This window comes from Procambarus clarkii, chromosome 32, assembly GCF_040958095.1.
Source record: "Procambarus clarkii isolate CNS0578487 chromosome 32, FALCON_Pclarkii_2.0, whole genome shotgun sequence".
NCBI classification, from domain to species: Eukaryota; Metazoa; Arthropoda; class Malacostraca; order Decapoda; family Cambaridae; genus Procambarus; species Procambarus clarkii.
The window spans coordinates 25,326,554-25,341,096 of record NC_091181.1 but is presented as its reverse complement, the minus strand read 5'-3'; the positions used below and the strand labels follow the sequence as shown (position 1 = coordinate 25,341,096).

Genomic DNA, 14,543 nt, shown 5'->3' with positions numbered 1-14,543 from the left:
CCAGAAAAGCAAACTGAGAGGCAACAATATAATGAAGTGAGGAACTACGTGGGTAACTCTATCTTCAATGTATTTAATCTATGTGCTCCAGCAGGGAAATTAAATTATATTATTCTTCCAGCCTGCGCTCAAGCAGAGCTCACAACCATTCTTGACTACAATGCTGAACATTTGGTGGCTGTCGCTTCAGTAACGGGAATGGGAATCAACTGCTGTCGCTACTGAATAGTCACGAAAATGTGCAGATTGTGGGTGACTTTGAACCCATGCATATTTCTAGAGGCATTCTAGACCTCCGTGTTAGTTTCAACATCTCTCAAGTCTGGTACACATCATCTATTGTAACAGATTTGTTGTCAGATCATCACCCTAGATTGACTATACTCAATGTATCTGAAATACCATTCACTCCGGTGGGAATTTTAAACGCTAACAGCCCATGTGTTCCTCCTGCTCGACGTGAAGACTTTGTTGCTCATGTGTCAGAGTGGTACAGCACTTATGATCCCTCCACAGTCCAAACAATACAATACAATACAATACAATTTTATTTAGGTAAGGTACATACATACAATAAATATTTACAAGGATTGTTTAACTTATAGGTATAGCTAGTACATACAATGCCTAAAGCCTCTATTACGCAAAGCGTTTCGGGCATGATAAACTTAAATGACAAGCTTAATACTAATTGAACATAATGAGTAGAATGAAAACAAGAAATGAAAACATAGATGAAAAAGCAGCACAAATACAATTATGTCGACAAACAGCGCTCTTTAAAGAAAAAAACAGACATTGGTTGACAAAAGAAGGGTAAGGTAGGTTACAGGGAATTTATTAGGTATAGCTTCGCTTTTAACTTAAACTGGTTGAGAGAGGTACAGTCTTTAACATGGTTGGGAAGGTCATTCCACATTCTGGGCCCCTTGATTTGTAGAGCATTTCTAGTTTGATTAAGTCGTACTCTAGGAATATCAAAACTGTATTTATTTCTGGTGTGATGCTCATGGGTTCTGATACAACCTTCTATGAAGCTTTTGAGATCAGGATTGGCATTATAGTTTAGCGTTTTATATATGTATAATACACATGAGAGAATGTGCAGTGACTTAATGTCTAACATATTCAGAGATTTAAGTAGGGGTACCGAGTGATGTCTGGGGCCAGAATTGGATATTGTCCTAATAGCAGCTTTGTGTTGAGTAATTAGAGGACGTAAGTGATTTTGGGTAGTAGAGCCCCAAGCACAAATACCATAGTTGAGATATGGATAGATAAGGGAGTAATAGAGAGTCACCAGGGCAGGGCGAGGTACATAATATCTGATCTTAGAAAGAATGCCCACAGTTTTTGAAACTTTTTTTGATATGTTTAGAATGTGTCCCTGGAAATTAAGCTTGTGGTCAATGAGAATGCCAAGGAATTTGCCATCTAATTTGTTACAAATTTGGGTATTGTTTATTTTGAGATTTATTTGATTAGAGGATTTATTGCCAAACAGAATATAAAAGGTTTTGTCAATGTTAAGGGTGAGTTTGTTGGCAGTTAGCCACAGATGGACTTTATTTAGCTCAGTATTTACTGTGGCATTTAGAGCAAGGGGATCAGGACTGGAGTAAATGAAGGTTGTGTCGTCAGCAAATAGAATTGGTTTGAGGTGTTGGGAGGCATTTGGAAGGTCATTAATGTAGATGAGAAAGAGGAGAGGGCCAAGTATGCTGCCCTGGGGAACACCAATGTTGATGGGTAGGGTGGGAGAAATTGTATTATTCACAGAAACATATTGGAGCCTGTCAGTAAGGTAGGATTTGAGGTATTGTAGGGAGTGTCCTCTGACTCCATAATGATGTAATTTAAGAAGAAGGTTTTGGTGGTTGACAGTGTCAAAAGCTTTACGCAGGTCCACAAACAACCCAACAGGGAACTCATTTTTATCAAGAGCTGTATGAATCGAGTTAAGCATACTAATAAGTGCATCGTTAGTGCTTTTTTTGGGTCTGAAGCCATATTGGCAAGGGCTAAGTATATTGAGTTTGGCTAGATATGAGTAAAGCTGCTTATAGATTAGTTTTTCAAAAATTTTTGACAAGTTTGGCAGGATAGATATAGGTCTGTAGTTGTTAACATCTGTGAGATTACCACATTTGTGGACAGGCGTTACTCTCGCTTTTTTTAGAATATCTGGGAAGGTTTGGAGTTCAAGTGACTTGTTGAAGAGCAAAGCAATAGCAGGGGCTAAAGATCTGGAGGCTTTTTTGTAAATTAAAGTTGGTATCTCCTCAAGGGCACCAGACTTGGTTTTAAGGGAAAGGATTATCTCATTGACGTCAGTGGAATTAATAGGCTTTAGGTACAGAGACTGTGGATAGTTACCTGAAAGATAGTCATTAATGTCTGTACTGGAGGAAGCAAACATGTAATGACGATCTAGTACAGAACATTCAGATGTTTTTCATCTGCTTAATTGTGGGATTGATGACTACGACCGGCTATTTTCATTTTTTCCACAGCCGGTCGTAGCTTCAGGGGTTTTTGATAGCTACGACCTGCTTTTTTCATTTTTTCCAAAGCCGGTCGTAGCTTCAGGGGTTTTTCCTGTTTTTTTCCCTATGTCGGTCGTAGCATCTGGGTTTTTTCCTGTTTTTTTCCAAAGCCGGTCGTAGCTTCATGGGTTTTTCTGAATTTTTTTGTTCCTATGCCGGTCGTAGCATCATAGTTTTTTGTTCCTAGGGATTAAAAAGCTGGTCCCTGGCATCCCCAAATTTCGTTGGCTCAGTGACCCTGCACAGACATTGCTAATGGTCAATGACGTCACCAGCTAGCCGCTCAGCATTCCTGCACAGGCATGTTCGAGGGTATTAAAAAGCCGGTCGTAGCATCATGGGTTTTTGTGAATTTTTTTGTTCCTATGCCGGTCGTAGCATCATAGTTTTTTGTTCCTATGCCGGTCGTAGCAACATAGTTTTTTGTTCCTATGCCGGTCGTAGCATCATAGTTTTTTGGTCAATGACGTCACCAGCTAGCCGCTCAGCATTCCTGCACCGGCATGTTCAAGGGGATTAAAAAGCATTCAGATTACACCAAGATTGTAATATTTTGTTGAATTATCTGCAGGTGTCTTGCAAATTGTCTATACAGTATACCTAGGTCATAAAAGTATTTGTGTGTACGTCTGATACCATACTACTTGTGAGGGAGGAAATGTATATTTTTACCTCTCAAAATGTTTGGTAATGTGTTTATTTGTGATGTGTGTCTATGTATATATTAACACGTTGTACTGAACGGGGTGAGAATAGCTTGAGCTACCTCATCCCTTTGTGTGTATTTTACCTCAATAAACTTATTTCAATTTCAATTTCAATTTCAGATGTTCGCTGACCCTTTAGGTCGGCCCCTGCACCATCTAATAGTTGGAACGATATGAAAAGTAATAAACACCATGCCTTTTACAATGATCCCAATCTGCGTACTTTGAAACGCACCGCTAGACGAGTTGGACTTGCATATAGGGAAACACGTGCTCCAGCAATGCTCTAGCTCGTTCAGAAAGGCCTAGCCAAAGCGAAAGCGCGCATGCCCGAGCTCAGGCAAGATAACTGGGAAATTTTTTAACATTCAACTCGCACAACCCCCTCAGTCAGGCATGGAAGGATATTACAAAAATTAAAGGCGATAAGATCGGCCAAGTGTCACATCCTCACCCTCTACACAGAACAAACGAGTTGGTTGATGCTTGGGCAACCACCTCTAGTTTCAATGATCTTCCCCCACACACACAAATCAGATTAAATACTGGTTACGGAGATCGAGAAAGGCTCGTTGACTTCATGCTCCACAAGGAAGATGAATACAACATGCAATTTACTGAGCGAGTTATTTTCGGCCCTAAACAAAGGTAAAGCCACATCCCCCGGTGAGGATGGCATCACTCACGACATAGTGCGTTTGCTTTGCTTCCTTTAGTAGAAATCCCCTTACATAAGAACATAAGAACAACGGTAACTGCAGAAGGCCTATTGGCCCATACGAGGCAGCTCCTATTCTATAACCACCCAATCCCACTCATATACTTGTCCAACCCGTGCTTGAAACAATCGAGGGACCCCACCTCCACAATGTTACGCGGCAATTGGTTCCACAAATCAACAACCCTGTTACTGAACCAGTATTTACCCAAGTCTTTCCTAAATCTAAACTTATCCAATTTATACCCATTGTTTCGTGTTCTGTCCTGTGTTGATACTTTTAATACCCTATTAATATCCACCCGGTTTTGTCCATTCATCCACTTGTAAACCTCTATCATGTCACCCCTAACTCTTCGCCTTTCCAGTGAATGCAACTTAAGCTTTGTTAATCTTTCTTCATATGAAAGATTTCTAATTTGGGGAATTAACTTAGTCATCCTACGCTGGACACGTTCAAGTGAATTTATATCCATTCTATAATATGGCGACCAAAACTGAACTGCATAATCTAAATGGGGCCTAACTAGAGCAAGATATAGCTTGAGAACCACACCAGGTGTCTTGTTACTAACGCTGCGATTAATAAATCCAAGTGTCCGATTTGCCTTATTACGAACATTTATGCAGTGATCCTTTTGTTTTAAATTCTTACTAATCATAACTCCCAGATCCCTTTCGCAATCCGACTTCGCAATCACAACACCATCTAGCTCGTATCTTGTAACTATCATCATTACCTAACCTCAGAACTTTACATTTATCAGCATTAAACTGCATCTGCCAATCCTTTGACCATTTCAAAACCCTATCTAGATCAACTTGAAGTGATAGTGAGTCCTCCTCCGAATTAATTTCCCTACCGATTTTCGTATCATCGGCAAATTTGCAAATGTTGCTACTCAAACCTGAATCTAAATCATTTATATATATTATAAACAACAGAGGTCCCAGGACAGAGCCTTGAGGCACTCCACTTACAACATTTTCCCACTCTGACTTGATTCCATTTATACTAACTCTCTGTTTCCTTTGGTATAGCCATGCCCTAATCCAGCTTAATATAGCACCCCCAATACCATGAGACTCTATCTTTTTAATCAGTCTTTCATGTGGCACTGTATCAAAAGCTTTGCTAAAGTCAAGGTATACAACATCGCAATCCTTACCACTATCAACTGCCTCAACAATGCTAGAATAAAAAGATAACAAATTTGTTAAACATGAACGGCCATTTATAAAACCATGTTGCGACTCAATTATTAATTTATGTTTTTCAAGATGAAGACGAACTTTATTTGCTATTATAGATTCGAGTAACTTTCCCACAATAGACGTTAGGCTAATTGGTCGATAGTTAGACGCAAGTGATCTATCTCCTTTCTTAAAAACTGGTATCACATTAGCAACTTTCCAAATCTCTGGCACTCTGCCTGACTCTATTGATTTATTAAATATGGTTGACAGTGGGTCACAAAGCTCCTCTTTGCATTCTTTAAGCACCCTGGCAAACACTTCATCCGGCCCTGGGGATTTGTTTGGTTTGAGTTTTACTATTTGTTTAAGAACATCCTCCCTGGTAACTGCTAAACTCGTCAACCTGTCCTCGTCCCCACCCACATAGACTTGTTCGGCTGAAGGCATATTGTTAAGTTCCTCTTTAGTAAATACAGATACAAAATATTTATTAAAAATACTACTCATCTCTTCATCACTATCTGTTATTTGACCTGTCTCAGTTTTTAATGGACCTATCCTTTCCCTAGTCTTAGTACGATATAACTGAAAAAACCCTTTAGGATTTGTCTTTGCTTGCCCTGCTATGCGAACTTCATAGTTTCTTTTTGCTTTCCTTATCTCTTTTTTAACATTTCTAACCAGTTGTACGAATTCCTGTTCTAAAGTGACCTCCCCATTTTTAATCCTTTTGTACCAAGCTCTCTTTTTACCTATAAGGTTCTTCAAATTCTTTGTTATCCACTTTGGGTCATTAGTATTCGATCTATTCAATTTGTATGGTATACTACGTTCCTGTGCTTTGTTTAGAATATTCTTAAATAAGTTATATATTGAATCCACATCGAAATCCCCATTTAAGTCACCTATCGCTGGGTTCATGTCTCGCTCCAAGACCGGCCCACACCCCATACCCAAGACTTTCCAATCAATTTGACCCCAAAAATTTCTTAGGCTATTAAAAGGCCCTTCTTGAGCTGTATATCATCTATGTTACTGAGGAACTTCCTATTTCTTGGACCAACAGTATAATCATTCCAATTCCCAGGACAAATCAAAAGAATGCTTTCCGCCCACTTTCCCTTACTAGCTATATTTGCAAAACATTCAAGAGAATGACCCTAAATCGTCTCCTGCATAGAGTAAAAACCTATCCCCCAGATTATATTATATTATATTATATTATATATATATATATATATATATATATATATATATATATATATATATATATATATATATATATATATATATATATATATATATATATATATATGCATACTGAAAAAACTATTTTCCTGCCCCTCTCGCAATCATGAATTACATTTACACAATTGAAAAATTATGAATAAAATCTGTTAATTTATATGTATATATATTATAAAGTTGGAAACATTGCACATATTATGAAGGATTGGTGAGACTCGTTCGGAAATTGAGCAGAGTCTCAATTTCCTGAAGTTGAAAAACATTTGAAAAGTTGAAGTTGGAAAAACATTACCTGGGAAAAATTAGTGAAACATTCCGTCCATAGTTAGGCGGTTCTAATTCACTGATTTGATCCTAATTTCCCATACCTATTGCTGGGGATGTGTACTCCAGCATGTTAAAGTTTACCCCAATTATTTCTCCAATTACAAAATGAATTTTTTTTTTTTTTTTTTTAATTTAGAATGTATTTCTATGTACATTCGCATATTAAATAGTATTTAACATGTCACTGCATTTATTTGCTATCCAATGATATCATTAAACCTGTTGTATCATTTATTGACATATGAACTGATGCAAGCAAGCAATTCTTATTAATTGAAAGCGTTTGGGCAACGTCTTGTAACAGCAAATTAATTTACCTACAAGGCGTGATTATCTTACAAACCATAATAGCTGTGTTCACTGTAAATAGCTTTGATGAATACACACAAATCACAATAGCATGATATAACAAATGAAGAAAACCACAAGGGAAAAACCACAGGATGAGGGTTCGAACCTACGTCCGGGATGATCCCCGACGCGCCTTAGAATTCTTTTACCATGTGGCGCAGTCGACTAAGGCACACGTCTGGGTTCATCCCGAACGCAGGTTCGAACCCTCATCACGGTCCTTGTGGATTTGTTCATTAGCTATGATGAGTTTGGTTGAAATATTACTGCCAACTAAAATAAGAAAGGGGGGAGGCGCCTCGAAATGCGAGGCAACAGCAGCCAGTTTATGCATCTCGTATCAGTAGAGTAATAATGTTTCCCTGCAATTTCCCCACTTCGTCCTCTTACAAATTATGGCGCTTCTCACTCGTATGCGCTACGGCCAAGAAAGTCCACAATTTGAAAATAAAAAAATAATTTTAATTATTTTTTTTTTAACAGCAAGTCCTCTGGTAGGTTAGGAGGGCAGAAAGTTCTCCTAAGGTTTCAAAACGTCATGAAAACCGTTAATTGAAAGTTTCCTAACCTAACAGCCTAAGCCAGAGGACCCAAAACAGAAAAACAGGACAGACGTACGTCACTTTCGGGAGCTGATTCCATTTTAAATTTCCTTTTTTAGCCCGAGTGCGAATACGAGTGAAAAGCAACGTAATTTATAATGGGATGGGCTTACCTTCCAAGTTACCATAATACCAGCCAGGTATTTTGGGATAAGATGGCTCATCAAAATAGATGGTGCACTGCCCTAGACCCATCCTCCCACGCCAAGCTCTTACCCAGTACTAATCCCCACACCAGCTATGTACCACCACAACACAATTTCACCGGTTGGTATGCTAATGAGCACCAGAGATATTAGCGAAAAAAATACGGAAATATCAAATTTGCATAAAAATGCGATGTTTAGACAAAATTATGTATAACAGCAAGTATAATCCACCCCCCCTTTACCTTCTATTAGGGGGGGAGGGTTAATTAGCCATAATTAAATTTGTTCTGATCTGGACCTCCAAGGCCCAGGTCAGGGGTCCCGAGTGCCTCCAGGGCCCAGGTCAGGGGTCCCGAGTGCCTCCAGGGCCCAGGTCAGGGGTCCCGAGTGCCTCCAGGGCCCAGGTCAGGGGTCCCGAGTGCCTCCAGGGCCCAGGTCAGGGGTCCCGAGTGCCTCCAAGGCCCAGGTCAGGGGTCCCGAGTGCCTCCAAGGCCCAGGTCAGGGGTCCCGAGTGCCTCCAAGGCCCAGGTCAGGGGTCCCGAGTGCCTCCAAGGCCCAGGTCAGGGGTCCCGAGTGCCTCCAAGGCCCAGGTCAGGGGTCCCGAGTGCCTCCAAGGCCCAGGTCAGGGGTCCCGAGTGCCTCCAAGGCCCAGGTCAGGGGTCCCGAGTGCCTCCAAGGCCCAGGTCAGGGGTCCCGAGTGCCTCCAAGGCCCAGGTCAGGGGTCCCGAGTGCCTCCAAGGCCCAGGTCAGGGGTCCCGAGTGCCTCCAAGGCCCAGGTCAGGGGTCCCGAGTGCCTCCAAGGCCCAGGTCAGGGGTCCCGAGTGCCTCCAAGGCCCAGGTCAGGGGTCCCGAGTGCCTCCAAGGCCCAGGTCAGGGGTCCCGAGTGCCTCCAAGGCCCAGGTCAGGGGTCCCGAGTGCCTCCAAGGCCCAGGTTGGGGGCCCGAGTGCCCGTGATCAGTTTAGGGATTTGACGCTTCCCCAAAATGGCTTTTTGTGAATATTGTCTTATAATTTATACGAAAACATTCTTTGGAAGCAAGGAAATTGGAACGTACCTTAAAATTAGAAGAACTTTGTCCATCGACGAGCTGTCGGTTTTTACTTACCTGTAAAGACAATGTCAATTATTCACAAGAATTAGTGAAGTCTTCGTAACATTAAATCCTCACACAAATATAATACAATACCGTTATGAATGACCACATTGTTATCTATATATACATAAGCAGCTCAGGTGAAGGCGATACTTGAAGATCGAGGTGTTTCCTACCTTTACTTGAAGGACGAGGGCGCTGGGGTAGATCGTCCAGTGAGGCCAGGCAGGTGTTGGTCCACTCAACACTGCCTGCCACACGCTCCCATACACAAACTTGTAATTTTCAATTAGGATATATTATGCAACATTCACGTATATTTCAAAATGTTTTAAACACTCAACACTAGACAAGAAACACTGGACGAAGTGTTGGAGCTGCCGACAAGTAAATAACTTTGCCACAACAGAAACAGCTTGTTGTCGTCTGGTATTTATTACAAAACACTGAACACTTGCAGGTCAACAAAATCACGCACGGTAATGACATTTTCTGTTTTGATGTCTAGCTTAACTTTTCACTTACACCACAGATGTGACCTTTAGGGTCTTGTTAGACAAGAACAAAGTAATTAAAATATTCTTATAAAGCAAGACTTGTCCAGTCATAACCACAATGTGCACTTTTAGCATCAAGGCAGACAAGAAACGAGGAATTAAAGTTCCGGAGCCACTATCACACAAGAATTGTCCACTGATAACACGTCATTGTTAGTCAACATTGTCTCTCTATAACTCACTTTACCCAAACGCATGTTTATTTTTTCTTCAGTAACACTGATGTTTAGATGTTTTCGTCACTTATCACAACACACCCTTCACTAAGTTGGTGTTGGGGTTAAGGCCTATCAACCTCTGGAGGGGTTATTAAGGCCACCACAACTGTTTACCGATAAACAAGCAAGTACACAAGTTTACTTCTGTACTTGTACACAACCAAGTACAAGGCAAGTTAGCCCTGAACACAGGACTAAAGGAAACTCACTGTATAAACACCTATAAATGGTGTACACTTCTTGGTGTACATACACCCCAGTGCACGCACGTCCCTCACTAAGCATAGCTGACGACCTTATGAGGTGACCCGCGAAAGTAGAGGGTTCAGAAGCCTCTCCAGCTTCCCCACGCAGCCCGTCCTCCAAACAAAGATCCAAAAGTGATTCCATCCACCCGCCAAACCCCCTGTTTATGAATGAAAAGCGGTTTACACACGACTCACAACTGATTTCGTTCGAACACTTCCGGAACAAGTGCTTCACTGACGAGTTTTGTTCGAACCACATCGCCATAAATGCTTCACCCACGTACTACAAATGCAAATAATCGCCAACCGAACCTAAATACCTAACCTAACCTAACCTATGCCTATTTATACACAATATGCTAATATATTATAATATTAATTTATACTTGAGAAAATTCCCGTTTTGAATGAACAGCATGTTAAAATTTATGAATGCGTCTGTGGGGTTGACCGCTGAATGTAATGGACTTGAGTCGAGGATGGGTTGCCCCACGACCCGTTTATGAACCTGCTCGAAGCCTCGTGGTGCTTCATCACAGCCCGTCCTCTCCAGTTGCCAACCCGTCCTCGACTCAAGTCCATTACATCCAGCGGTCGAAAAAGCCCGTCCTCCAAACAAAGACCCAAAAGGGATTCCATGCACCCGCCAAACCCCCTGTTTATGAATGAAAAACGGTTTACACACGACTCCCAACCGATTTCGTTCGAACACTTCCGGAACAAGTGCTTCACTGACGAATTTTGTTCGAACCACAACACTGTAAATGCTTCACCCGCACACCACAAATACAAATAATCGCCAACAGAACCTAAACACCTAATCTAACCTAACCTATGCCTATATATGTACAATATGCTAATATATTATAATATTAATTTATATTTAAGAACATTCCTGTTTTGAATGAACAGCATGTAAAAGTTTATGAAAGCGTCTGTGGGGTCGACCGCTGGATGTAATGGACTTGAGTCGAGGACGGGTTGCAAGTCCATTACATCCAGCAGTCGACCCCCACAGACGCATTCATATATTTGTACATGTTGTTCATTCAAAACGGGAACTTCCTCAAATGTAAATTAATATTATATCATATTAGCATATTGTGCATATATAGGCATAGGTTAGGTTAGGTATTTCGGTTCTGTTAGCGATTATTTGTATTTTTAGTACGTGGGCAACAACACAATTATTGGTTCAGTTCTTTTACTATGCGCCCCATACGCATCCTGGAGGCGGTAGACCGGTAGTGCACCCCATTCAAGTTCAAATACGTTTATTGAGACAATAAAATACATCCCAAAGGGATAGAGTAGTTTAGGCTATTTCTACCCTCCTAGCGCACCCTATACATAACTTTTTTATTTTTCTTTATTAAATAATACAATATAAAGACCATATTTATATAAATTTGCAAAGGAATACTACATTTATATATATTTTATATAATTCTCAGTAAGCCAGTTTTCCATATCATCTAGTTTAAGTGAACAGTCGCGCACAGTCCTGGGTTAAAAACCGTGTAAATTTTCCAAGGAAATTCTCCCGCATACCTTGGTCTATCTCCATTTTGTTTAACAATTTCTCTAATTCACCTCGAACTTAACATACAATCCCGTCCGTATTTGTCATATCCGTATCATCACGTGCTTTGGTACTAGTTACAAGCGCTATATACTCTTGTTATTCTTGACTTAACAAATGTGGAGAGAGTTTTTCACCATACATCCTATCATTAATCTGGAGGCGAACATCGACTCCTTCAGATATTTCATCTCGCATTATGTTAATTCTGTCCTTTAAAATAGTAATTCCTTAAAAGGCCATATTTTTTAGCCTTTCATTTCACGAAAATGTTTTACACATGTCCCACCACTCCAATAGACATTGGAACTTTTGTTTTTTGCCAAACCAGGTGTTCCTGCAATACTTGAAATTTATCAATTACATCTTTTTTCTGCAACAGACTGCAAATGAGCTTCCATGACCCTGTCCCCACTTTAACCTGATCGTTAATAACAAGCCTTCACCAAAGCCAATCAATGATCTGAACAGCTGACCGGAACATTACTGCAAGAGCTAATTTTATCATGTAATGTGTGCATATATATTCTATCAAGCCTAGAACCAAAACTCTGGCGAACATATGTGTATTCAGAGACACCCCCGTTAATGCTATTCGCATCCTTGAGACAAATACTTTTCAAAAGTGTAATTAAAGCAGGAGATACACATGTGTTCGACTGAGTGCTACAATCTCTCATGTAAGTGACAATTAAAGTCGCCACTAAAGACAATATTATGTGTATCATTTCTGAAAAAATATAATAATTCTTTAGAGAACAATTCATCCCTCGCTTTCTTCTTGCGGATGCCAGAGGAAGCATTCACATTAAGCAGAGGAATTATGGTGTCAAACGTAAAGGAAATCTTTGCATCTAAAACATTACCATTATCACCCATTTCGGTATTAAGAACCTTTATGTGGGCTTGTTTGGCAATCAATGTCAACGTACCACTTTTCAACAGGTTCATAGGAGTTATTAAGATTTCAAAGTAATCAAGCAGCACATCAAGTTTCTTTAAATCTTGTATATTGTGTTCTTACACTAAAAGCACATCCAATTTATATTTAAACAAAGATATTAGTTGCAACTGTTTGATTCTACAATTAAGCCCATTAATGTTTAAAGTAGCACAATTAAAATTAATAGGCTTCCCAAATGTAATTTTGAGAGAAAAAATTACTCCTTATCAATCATTATCTCACTCGACACTATGTGTCATCTCTCCCTTTTCGAAATCTAAGTTTAAAATTTTCTCTTCACGACTCGATTCTGTATCACAATATCTCACCACGCATTTTGCAAACCTTGACACTAAGAGAAGAAATGTAGACATTTACATACCACAGAGTCTATCACAGATTAATAAAGTAATTAGAAACAGAGCAACGCAAAAGATGCAGAGTGACCACAACACAGCAGTTGCAACATCAGGATCTGCGGGTTGGTACAAGAATTCAACCAACTACGAACCACTTAGTTTGATGAAAGGGAGCAGTAGAACAACATAAGTACACTTACATCGCATCAGGCTTGGATACCCATGTGCATGGGAAATAGGCTTATATGTTCCGGAAGATGAGAGGAAATGTCAGCACTGTGGAGAAATGCCCGACAGACCACTGGAACATTATCTAACACAGTGCACAGTTACAACCACAACAGACCACTAGAACATTATCTAACACAGTGCACAGTTACAACCATAACAGACCACTGGAACATTATCTAACACAGTGCACAGTTACAACCATAACAGACCACTGGAACATTAACACAGTGCACAGGTACAACCACAACAGACCACTGGAACATTATCTAACACAGTGCAGTTACAAACCCATTAAGATTTAAACTTAGATTCAACAGAGCAGAAAAAGTTGTAAAACACATGGGACAAAATCTTACTGAAGCGACCATACGAGTCATAAATACTCATACTCCGCCCAAGTAAAACAAGCAACACTTAGTGGGCCAGCCAGAGGCTGAGGGCCCGCGCAGGAATATCCCTGCCAAAAAAAAAAAAAAAAAAGTTGCAATTTTTAACAAGATCACCACTCACCGGTTGTACTGTGCCCTCGCTACTTTTTGGTAACTTCGTGACCTTGGCCACGGTGAACTTCAACGGCAACCACCTGGTAAATTTGTTCAAACTTTTAATTTAGCGGCAGTCCTTCATACGTTTCAGTTCAATACACCGTGTTAATTTGCCCGAAACGCTATGCGTACTAGTGGCTTTAGGTATTGTATGTACTAGCTCTATCTATAAATTCAACATTATGTTTGTAAATCAACTATGTATGTACTTTCCTGAATATAATTTACTTTACTTACATGACTGGTTACATAACCAGCTTTCACGACACTTATCCTTTCTACCAGACCTTACAGAAGAGGGTGGAGTTGCCCTCTGCACAGACATTTCTTCGTCACTTTTTTTTTATTAATACATTAGGTACATCTGCATGTGTGCAGCTACCCTAGACTATATGAAGGGGAGTATAGTGTGTCAAAAGCTAGTTACGTGATGCTAAAAAAATTCCCATCACACAGGATGGTTAGTCATACAGAGGCATGTGATAAGTAGTCTGCACTGACAGACTCTGGGTTCGTTATGGGGATATCATGAGCACAAGAGTGAATAAGGCAGAAGTGATAATAAAAGTCCCCATCTCGCAGGATGGTTAGTCATACAGGGCCATATGTTTAGTAGCCTGCACTGGCAAATTTTGGGTACACTGTGAGGATATCTTCAAGAATACGAGAGTGAATAAAGTAATTGCAAAGCTCCAGGTACCTCATGCCATCTGGTCTGAAAGGTCTAATAACTGGGCATTCGGTGATGTAGTGTGGGGAGATCATTCCGAAGTTCCTGCTCACAGAGTTTGCACCTGGAGTGCTCAGGATTGGGAGATCCGTCACCTGTAGCCACCTGCCACAGGTAACGGTAACCCAACGTGATCCTGGCAACCACTGTGTCGCACAATCTAGTGGACGTTTTGTGCTGCCCATAGATAT

At 40.4% G+C, this 14,543-nt stretch overlaps 1 protein-coding gene across 1 annotated transcript in view; it reads right to left on the bottom strand.

The window, feature by feature from the left end:
• The window catches only part of LOC123759300 (cytokine receptor-like factor 3), a 105,425-nt gene extending 95,410 nt beyond the window's left edge, over nucleotides 1-10,015 (bottom strand). The window contains exon 1 of the mRNA XM_069335028.1: nucleotides 9,116-10,015. The gene's annotated coding sequence lies outside the window, so the exon portion shown is untranslated. The remainder of the gene's footprint in view (nucleotides 1-9,115) is intronic.
• Between the last annotated feature and the right edge of the window lie 4,528 nt (nucleotides 10,016-14,543).